A 12,026-nucleotide genomic window follows, 5' to 3' on the forward strand; every position below is an offset into this window, starting at 1 on the left:
ATTTTAGTATAATTAATTTCATCTCAAAAGTTGATGTTCAAAATATCAGTGAATATTCTACAAGGTTTTCAATAGCTCTTGATATATGTATATATTTTTAAATACTAAATAACGTAATGTACTTGAATATACAGTATACACTAAGTTAAGTATACTGAATATATGTGCTTTATTGTAATTACAAAAGGAGTTCAACATTATAAGTTAGTCATATAAAAATTGAAGAGATATTTAATAATAAAGGAATGTTTATAAAAAAAAATAAAAATACAAAAACAATTTTAGAAGTAGGAATGTATAACATCTAAATATTTACTAAGCACTCAGAAAAAAATATTATCTTAGGGGATATAACCAAAATACTTGAGTCATTCCTGTCTACTAATAGGCCTAAAGTGTTTCTGATGATCCTCATTTCTCTTATAAGAGTATAAATAGTTGAGTTAATAGGAAATTAATGTTTCGTTATTTTTTCCAGACAAAAGTTAAATTAATTTAGCTTTCTTAACTTTAAATATGCAATAAGGTTACTTTATTATTTCGAGAATATTAAGAAATCCTCATCTGGACCATTTCGTCGATTCAACAAGATCTTCAGCAGCAGATAATATGATTGTTTAATACGGAAATAACTGAGCATCTTATAGCTTACTAATCTATGAAGGATTGCAATAAAACAGCGCAAAGAAAATTAGTCAGGTCATAAAATCAACAATCAGAAGGGCGTGGGGCAGCTCTGTCGATAATCCTCTATAATTTTTGTTTGGAAACAGTTGAAAAGTGATTTGTTTCAATGATGCTTAAAATCCTGGAAATGAATTGTTGGGTTGAGAAGAGTTCGAGATCAGCAAAAGACACTTCTGTAACACCACCTCAATTCATATACAACTTTTCAATGCTTTAACCCAATCTGGTAGGCTGTGGAAACGCTCGAAACCGTGAGAAAATGGCGATAATGGAAGGAAAGAGTTATTAGAAAAATAAAGAACCTCCAAATAATACATTTTTTAACAACAATTCTATTCACATATGAATTTCCAATTATTTAACTCAATTCGAAGGTACAGTAGACGAGCAAAAATCATTGAAATTGTGGGAAAACATTTTCTCATTTGATATGATAAAAATTTTACTGAAGTTTTATTGTATTTCTGCATAGAAAATAATCCTAAAGACAGAATTTCTGATAACTGGGCAGGAATTACTGATTTTACAGCTTATAAACCTATTCTAGGCACAGTAGAGAGATTGGAATGTATTCTGTGACGCCATCATAAAATTAAGTCATACACCATCCCTATGTAACAGCTTTTGAGTCGATTCTACCTTCACGTAGGCCAGCTCTAAAGAAATAATGAAAGAGATAATGTAACATTAATTTTGGTATAAGCATCGGAAAATCAAGTACGAATACATAATACATAAAATAAGTTATGTTTAGTAAAGTTTTATCTTACAGGTCTCAGGAAAAGAAAAAGAAGGAAATCAAAAATTATATTTGATTTATTTTTCAAATATTTTACAGCTAAAGCCAAATATACAGGAACCCAAGTGTTTTATGTTGAATCCATACAAAAATAAACAATATATGTCAAGAAAAAGGTGAGATTTGAACCTCAAAATTTTGATTTTTTAGTTTCCAAAATAAAAAAAAATCTTTATTATTAAAAGTGGACTATATAATCCATACAATGCTATATAATACTTTTAATGTCTAGGCCGAATTAAATTGGCTTCACCATCTTTTCCGTCGGAAATACTTTCCTGGGGTGTATTTCTTTCAAACATTTAAAACTAAAAATCCTCCTTATATCCTAGATTTGTTTACACCGAGTTCTTATATCCACTTCATAAATAGAGGTCCCAACCCACAAACTTGTATATTCCTTCTCATGGAACCATTTCGTTAAAAAAATCCTTTATGTTCCGTACTACACCTTTCTGGATTCTTTACTCAAATCCATCCGTAAAGCCCCTGTATTAACAGCATTTAAACTCAAACTATTTCCCCTAATTCATAACTATTTATATTTCTCTAATCTGTAACAATAAAACAGTACAATAAAAATACTTTTTTTTTCTTTAGTGTGTTTTAATTTATTTGAATATTGAATTGTCATAAAAAAATATTTTATGTATTGAGTATATACAGAAATCAAGCTTGAAATTTCAGGACTTCTCTTTATATTTTTTTTCTATATTACTGTTTATCATTTTGATCGTGTTATTACCTAGTAATTGAAACATTTTATGTCAGACAATTGATACGCGAATTTCATTTTAATTATTGTTAGGGAATTAAATGTCCCGGAGTAAAATTATTTTTCATTTCATTTCACTACGATACGTTACTGCAACTTTAGATCAGGATAAAAATATGAACAATGCAATATAAGATTATTCAATAAATTAAAGTTTTATTTTTATTTAGTGTCTTCTGAGGCTTCCTTTGAACCCGCCGACGGTACTCTAACAAATGCAGACTTGATAACTTTCCATGACGTGCGAACTGATGACTGACAGGGTAACATCTGTGCTCTCCCCCGTAGGATGTCTTATCTCGCCTGATAATAAACTGCCAACGACTTCCTCTCTTTGTTATGAATGGAGGAGCTGATTCCGCATCACAATGCTCACTTGGAGAAGTAAGTGGCAGGAAGGAATAAAATACCCGAGCAGGACTTAAAATAGTAACTGACTGTAACGAAGCCAACTTTGTAACAAAAACTTTGAACATTTCACTTACCCTCAAGATTCCAAGTAACCTATGTTCAGTAACCTTTATCATCAGGCTAAATATGCTGTGCAAGTGTTTCTACTTTAATTGTACTCTCTGACAGGGTACTTAAAAATAATAGTTATTTAAACTAATTAATCTTGATTAATTAAATTGGAAAAAAAAACATGCACGGCATTAGTAGGTTGTAGTTATATGTCTTCAATAAATCGGAAGACAACTATTGTATAAATATGCTGAATTCAAGGATATTATCCTACAATTATATAGTAATATATTTTTTTTTTTATAAGGCTAACCACAAGAAAGGCATACAAATTAACGATCAACTCCGGTAGTTAATTCAGAAATTACATATCCCTAAAGTATATTATTGAATTTTTTTCACTTTAAATTTGGTGGTACGGATAAGTTGTAAGGGACAACATTAACTGCTAGGAGATCTTGTTAGCTTTTCATAACTTAACATCATAAATAATGAAAGAAAAATGTTTTTTTTTTAAATTTCTTATTTTCTCACTACCTATTCCTCTTCCACTCTCTCTCAACATAATATTGTTAACTTTTGATTTATTTTCCTCCATTTTAATTCATTGTTAAATTTACTAAATCTTTAATGATACATTTTCTATTATTATAACTTAGAAATGGACCCAAGAAAGGGACCATACAATAAAAGTAATACTTGATTATAAATTTTCTATGAGCATAATTTAGAAATAGATACGGGGTAGGGAAATACAGTTCCCGCAAAACCAAGGCAGGGACAAGCAGACGGCTTTTCCAGAATAGATTACGATTCGTACATTTTATTTGATCCTTTTACAGCAATTACTGGACAACCTAAATCTAAATTTCTAATTCATTACAAAAGACTGATCTACACAACTAAAATAAGGCTAATCTGGATATTGAGTTGAGCTTTGGGGCTCCACTAAACCTTCGAATTCCTTTCTTATCCAATTCAATACCTTCGTAAAATCCTTAATAATCCTTACTTTGTCACAAATAAAATCATACATAAAGACGTTAATGTTCCATATGTAACCGATCTAGCCCAAACTAGAAATCATTCCTTCCATTATAAACTCCCCAACCACCCAAACCCACTAGTTTCTTACCTTGCTTCCTCATCCATTCCTGACAATGGGTAGTTTCTCTTCACGCCTGTATCTCTCTATTCTGATCTTACATAAAATTTACTTAATGTGTTTGTGTATGTATAATACAGTTGTAAATAGTAATAAATAATAAAAAAATTATTTGATCGTAAATCTAGTTTTTCAAATTATAAGTTAAAAATTTATTTATTTTTAACTTTTTTTTTTTTAAATGTACATGTAATGAACTCTTCACAGAGCAAGGACAGTAGACGTATACGGATATGAACGAAAGCGAATATTAAGATAAAAATCCATAAATAATAAGCTATTTCTCTGGTATTATGGAAAATAATTAATACTAGTTTAGCCTATTGTTGACTTATGGGTCAAGTGTGAAACAGAACCAAGATCTGATCAAGATCAAGGAAACTCTGATTTAAGGTAGGATTTAATAACAAATGAAATTGTAAATATCAATCTAACAACGAAAGGTTTATGTTTCATTTAGAAGCAGAAAAAAAATGATAGTACTTTAAAATCAATATTTTATTAATTAAGCTTAGAATAACAAAACCCGGTATGAGAAGATGTGAAAAAATTTTTTTTTGGAAGAATCTCAAAGATATTACTGTTGACTGGGGGTACCTTCTCTAATTAGATTCCCCTAGAGAAAGGCCCAAAGTTAGCAAGGGCCACAAACTAATCTTATTCTAATTTCCAATGGAGTATGTTAAGTACAAAATGAAATAAAGATGTACCACTCTTAACGAAAGCAGTGGTATTTAAATCAGTAAAAAAGTTTAAACTAAATAACAAGATGTAAGAAACGATCTAAACTTTATATTGTTGCTTAAAAAATTCTTGATTTCGACTTATCTTACATTTCATAACAGAATCAATAGTTTATATTATATAATAGTTTATATTATAATACACATAGTATATATCTTATCACATAATGTAATATCATCAACAAGAGAAAATATTACAGCTATTTTTATAAAAAATGATTTCTATGTAAAATTAAAAAATGAGAAAATGTAAGAATTATATAAATAAAATGTTATTTATTTTCTACCTCAGAGGGAATCCCAGGCCTGTCTAGAAAATCTACTGAGTCATTTCTGGTAATGTGCCAAATACGTTCGTCTACAGTCGCGAAAAACCACCATCTTTATTCATGTATGTATAATATGTATATTCTATTTAGACAGATGATTATCAAGTCTGAGCTAGATTACAAAATTAAACTGTATATTGTTACTAATGTAACCGAGAGGAGATAACTAACTGATTTTATAACATTTTCTAAATTCGATTCTTTATAGAAGAATGGTCAATTGGACATTGGTTATTGGTAAAACACTATCCGAAATATACTGCCACTTCCTATACACAATAGGGGTATTCATGATGTGTTAAATGTAAATTTTTTTACCATGTTAAACGTTAAAAGTATAGGATTGTGAGCTGCCATATTTTAAGTCATGTTAAATGTTAAATGGATAAGAGCTCCTAGCGGACTTTCTGAGCTACTTGCTTTATAACCTTTCCTTTCAAAATTTCATGTTATTGTTTACTTACAAGTTTTGATTAAAGTAATTTATTATAGCATGCTCAAATTGAGTGAAAAGTGAACGTTTGGATGCTGAGTGCCTAGCTGATCTTCTAACATGTGAGGAAGAGAATCAACATGAGCTAATTGACAACTGTCATTACATTATTATTATTATTATTATTGACAGCCATTGCTTTATTAATTATTAAAAACATCTAAAACAATACTAACACAATCAAAACACAAACTACGAGTAAGTAACCTAACACGACAACAAAGAATAAAGTGACAAGCTCAGCTGGCTGTCGTGTGACGTCATTCTCCATCAGCAGACCAGACACTTTAACATGGTAAAAGAAGGAAATATTTCTCAATTTGGCATGAGTTTTTCCATTTAACATTTTAAACTAAAGATCATACAATACCCCTTTTATAGGAAAATTGTCAATATACCTTATTTTTCAAACTCTATCCAAAAGAATCATTCCACTTCCTATATACAGTAGGAGTATTTATGATGTTGCGTTAAATGTAAAATGCTTTACCATGTTAAATGTTAAAAATATAGGATTGTGAGCAGCCCCATTTAAATTTAAGTTAAATGTTTTTTTAAATATTTATTTATTGCTATTTACAACTGTACATTATAATTATAATGTACATAGTAAATCTGATCTAAGTTAAATTGGGGTGTTACAGGCGTGTAGAGAAACTACCCATTGGTAGCACTCTAAATGTTAAATGCATAATAGCTCCTTGCGGACTTGGGCTACTTGGTTTATAACCTTTCCTTCAAAAACTTCATGTTATTGTTTACTTATAAGTTTTGATTAAAGTCATCCATTGCTTTATTAGTTATATAAATATCCAAAACAATACTAACACAACAAGCAAAATGGTGACTAGCTCAGCTGGTCTGTTGCATGACGTCATTCTCCATTTAACAGACTCTCAACCATGTTTAATGTTATATCGTTTTAACATGGTTAAAGAAGGGAATATTTCTCCATTTAACACGCTTTAACATGTTAAACTAAAGATCATGATTACCTCTAATATCGTAAACCGGTCGTGCCATATCAACTCAACATACTAATGGCCTTATGAACCTCTGAATATTACATTTTCTTTACATTTTACACAGATGTTAGTGAAGATTCAGTTGAGAGATATATCAGGAGATTCTTTTATTTTCGCAAGTGTCAAAATCAATTAATGAATTTTTTAATGCAGTTTTGGGAATAAACGAAAAGTATTAGTGGATTTTTTGGCAGACTGGTACGAGCCTTGACTCCATGAAAATCAAATCCAAATCCCAGTAAAAATTTTAAGTAGGCAGTAGAAAAATTATATTGGTAGAATTTTTAATTAATATTTAGATATATATGTACAATTGGTTTTATATATTTTTTTTTTATTGTTGCATTATATCAACTACTATGTACTTACAACTAAGTACTCCAAAACGTTGAATGATTTTATATATTTTAAATAAAGGTGAATATAGAAATTAAAAATCACTAAATGTTTATATTAACGACTTTTACATTTTTAAAATCTAGTTCGAAATTTACTTTTTGATTTTCTCCAGAATGAATCGTCCGATTTTCAATCTGTAAAGGGCATTTTTTGTTTTTTAAATAATGAATTCACACTAATAGAATTTCAAATCTACCTCTTCAACAATAAAAAATGAAATGAGTAAATGTGAATTAACGATTTCTTTTTTTTTTAATGTGGCCATATGGCCACATGTAGAACCGAACCAATGAGACATTTAGCGAAATTATCACATATATACAGCGAACGTAAAGAGAAAATTATCATCTAGAACGGCAACTTGAGACTACAAAAATCAAGTTTCTCGTAGGAGTACCAAAATTTGTGACCAGTCGAAGTAGGATTCTAATTGATTTTCTGTTATAATTTATTTCTATAATAATTTTTATTCATTTATTTTATGTTTGCTTACTATAGATAGTACTAATTGGAATTAGAACTAGTAATTATTATCAATGTTGTATATTTATTTTTCGTTGATCATGATATTTTAGTCTATTGGCTATTTTTTTTCTTTTTTTTATAATTTTTATTGAATGTTTTAATTTTTTGAAATTATCCACAATTTTAGACAGTGTCACACTTTCGCAAAATAAGATATATAAGACTGAATAGATAATTTATTATAAGTAGAAATATCTTAGAATGAATTATAGAAATAAATAAAACTTACAGGGCCAAAATAATTTAAATTTTTTATCTTTCACTTCTACCAGACATATTAGTGGGAAATAACGCCATAAGGTGAGATAAGATGAATATTTATATAAAGGACACCATAGATCAGACTATCGACATGCTATCTATAACCCAACGCGCGCCATTGACGCCAGGAACCGAACCGTTCGATGGAAAAAAAACTATTTATTTTATTTATAACACTCCAATGCTGTCACAATCAGCGGAAGTGCGATGAGTTGAATTTGAATACCTTCTTCCGGTGCCCAGTGTTATCGGCCCCGAATACCGAAGAGAGCCGGAGCACAGCGCGGGAAAATGAAATGACCCACTCTCATATAACTTCACTCCGCGCCAATGTCCAGCGGTCTCTGTAACTACAAGGGAACAGAGAGCGAATCTATTGTATCGAGTACGTGAGGAATAAAATAATATGTAGGTGGAACGCGATATGATGAATCATTATTCAAATAGTTGAGGAATGCAACTTAGTCCAGAATACAAACATGACAAAAAAAAAAAATCTAAAACCCGAACATTCAAAAATATATAAGAGACCTTTGCTGTATAGTTTTGAACCACCAAAACTTTAGGGGTATTCATGATCTTTAGTTTAACATGTTAAAAGGAAATCTCATGCTAAATGCAGACATATTTCTTTCTTTTGCCATGTTAAAAGTACATAACATATAAAATGGTTTAGAGCATGTTACTAGGTCTGTTAAGTGGAGAATGCCGTCACGCACAGATCACCATTTTGTTTGTTGTCGTGTTAGGTTACTTGCTCCTAGTTTGTGTTTTGATTGTATTAGTGTTGTATTGGATGTTTTTATAACTAATAAAGTAATGGATGACAATAATAATAATGTAATAACAGTTGTCAACTTGCTCATCTTGATTTTCTTTCTTACAAGTTCAACAAGGCACTCAGTGGCTAAATTTTCACTTTATGGATGTTGTAATAAATTAATTTAATCAAATTTTAGAAGTAAACAGTAACAAGAAGTTTCTGAAGGAAAGATTATAAAACAAATTGCTAAAAAAATCCGCTAGCTCTTAACGTTTAACATGACTATTTAAAGACTGCTCACAATCCTCTACCGATTGCATTTAACATGTTAAAACATTTTACATTTAACACAACGTCATGAATACCCCTATTATGTCCTTAAAAGTCCCATTTGTGTGTCGGGTTTAAATGAGGCGAGGATAGAAGGGGGAGGGGGGAACGATACATCAGTTTTTCCTTTAGCCCATGAAAATTTAAAGAGTTTGGTGTAAAGTATATTCTTCACAAAATTAAATTATCACAAATTTGCAAAGAAACCTTTTTTTTTTTATCGAGAAATATAAGTTTCTGAAATACAGAGTTTCATGTTTCAAACAAAAAAAATCTGACATGTTTGCGTTTCTGTAATTCTGAATTTTAATAAATTTGTATATATGTATTGTATATATGTATTTTAATAAATTAATAAACGAAATAAGAAATTAATACAGTGTCGAAGTCACTTTATCAATTATCAAGCATTAAGAAGTTTATTATTCTGTAGAAATTTTATTTATTTTTTTTGGCCAAAACATCCATTGGAGTCCTATACTGCCTAACCATGGTCGAGGGTCAAAGTTTTCCATTTTGTGGAACCGCCACTCAATGAAAATGTCAACGCCCCGGGCCGGATTCGAACCGGCACCCCACATTTTATTTTATATATGAATAATAGACAATTATGATCAACCCTGAAGGTACATTTTATATAAAAACGATTCCAAAGAAAGTAACGATTACAAAAGTAATAGTTGATTTAACCTCAGCTACTAGGAGCTAGGAGCGGTTCCGTTAGTGAAGCCTGGCTGCCTAAATAGATTTGCTGGGGTCTCCTGATTCAGAGTTAGTGCCTGCTCGGGCAAGATAAGTCCGCTCAATAGTTCACAGCTCTGTCCAATGAATGGATAAAATAGAAAACTCTATTCATTCAGACCATTCATATTCATATCGCTTCAATTTGAATTTACTTTCACTACAAAATTAACACACAAGTCCCAAGTGTGCCCCAGTTCATTAAAGGGGTATTGTGAAGTAGTTAAATACTTGCAAGGGACTTTGAAAAAAGAGTCTAACTCTTTCCTAAGCCTAATAAGGTAATTATATCGTTTGGGTCGAGATTATATAGTTTTTTCATTAGAAAAAAAATTTATTTAGTAGTGGCAACGTTTCAGCCTAAATTTCTAGCCTTCATCGGTGCTAAGAACAAAAAACAAGATAACAACCAATGAATAACGGATATATAAAAAGATAAAGTAAACATTTGTATATAATTACTATAGATAAAAATAAAGAAATGAAAGATGCGGGAAATAAAACGTATAAATGTATATACGTGTATTTAATTACCTATATATACATTTTATTTCCCACATTTGCATTACTTTATTTAAATCTATATACATTCTGTACAATTATTTACTTTAATCTTTTTATATATCCTTTATTTACTGGTTGTTTATTGTTCTTAGCCCTGATGAAGGCTAGAAATTCTGGCCGAAACGTTGGAATTATTAAATAAGTTTTTTTAAACTTATTGGTGTTATTCTCTGTGCGTTATCTTCTCATATGTAATTATCCACGGTAAACAATCTTCTCATCATTTTTTCATTAGCTTCTGTTACTAAGATAACTGGTAATTATACATAATACATATGACCTGCCTACTATTATTCATTGGCACTACACTACCTACAAGAATCTGAGCCTCTTTTATAATCCACTAGTCTCTATCCCGGGCAAACATCTACCATCTCCTATAGTACCAATATTTTTCAAAATGTACACCTCGTCCGGCCACCTCAACCCGTGGTATTCCCCTACCACATCGTCACCAGGTTTGGTTTCGTAAGCGTTGGGGACTGATTCTCTGGGCATACATGCTAAATGTCCCAGCCGTCTGATTTGGCTCCCTTTTACAATTAAAACTAAATCCGGTTTCGCGTAAATCTGACAATTCCTCGTTAGTGTGGGTTCTCCATTGTCTATGTTCAGATATTGAGCCATAAAAACTGCGCAAAACTCGTCTGTTCTACACCAACAACTAGCTTTCTGACGCCTTAGATATCTCCTAGGACTGAGGACCATAGGCGACGACAGGTCAGATGTACTCATACATCATTAGCTTAATCTGGTGAAACATGGCTCTTTCTATAATCCAGATTTTTTCTCATGGCAAAGCAGCAACTATTCCCTACGGCAGCGGTTTTTTAACTTTTTGCGCTGTGGCACCCATCTTGAGATAAAAAAAAAATCGTGACACCCCTTTCTGAGCTAAAAGAAAATATCTGAACCATAATCCTTAGAGCGGTTGAATATGCTGGAAGAGAAGAGAAGACAGTGAAAAATAAATGTAATGTGCGGTATACATTATCGTAAGAATTAGTTCTGTTTTTTATGACGTGAAAAATATCATTAAAATATGCGCGGTCAATTTAATGTTTTGTGTAAAAAAACCCTATAACATTTTTTCAATCACCTTTAGCACTTTATTGACTTAGGGTAATTGTTAAAACTCTTAGGGCGGGCTAACAAAACCGTTGTCACAATCCTCGAAAAAAACAAATATGTTTTACCGAAAATTCCTATAATGGGTGAAATGAAAAATTCTTCAGAGTTCAGGTAGTTAACCAAGAGGATTTAAAGTTGCGATTTATTTTGAGCACGAAATATTTATTTCATTGTTCAGCAGTATTGATAAAAATAAGATTAATTAAAAATAAAACTACACAAATTACAAAACTCACTTTTTAGAAAAAAGTACAAAGTTGTGAAAATATGTAATCGTTGATAAGTATTGCTGAACATAAATTTTTGAACCTTGGCTTTTTGAGAAAAGGCTTGCTTACACTTTATAATTAATAAATAATTTAATGATTATGAATTTAGTTAATTAAGAGACGTTTCATGTTACATAATCATGAGATATAATTGACATGCAAGGCAGAACTAGAAACGGCTTAAACTATTAACTTCAATTAGCATTAATAACCCCTACTCCTGGTTCGAGGAAAGTTACATTTACGGTCTGTAATATCATTTAACATGAATGCGTATATAAAGGAATATCAATTGTTGCTGAAAACTGTATGTACTAATTCAAAATGAAAGGAATGAACGAAACTCTGATGGAATCTGAAACATTATTAAATAACAGATGACTAAATAGCTAATAGTATATTTTCAAAGGCGTTTACTTAGTATTAAAAGCAATAAATAACTGCACATTTATGTATATTCAAGTTCAAACTTTTGTTGATTTAGGACTTGGAGAGAAAGGAATCTACAATGAACCAAAGTACCAATTAGCTAATGAAGGAGCTCTTGTAATATTATCGATTATTG

The sequence above is a fragment of the Halyomorpha halys genome, unplaced genomic scaffold (assembly GCF_000696795.3).
Source record: "Halyomorpha halys isolate HHAL.00 unplaced genomic scaffold, Hhal_1.1 Scaffold464.1, whole genome shotgun sequence".
In the NCBI taxonomy this organism is placed as follows: Eukaryota; Metazoa; Arthropoda; class Insecta; order Hemiptera; family Pentatomidae; genus Halyomorpha; species Halyomorpha halys.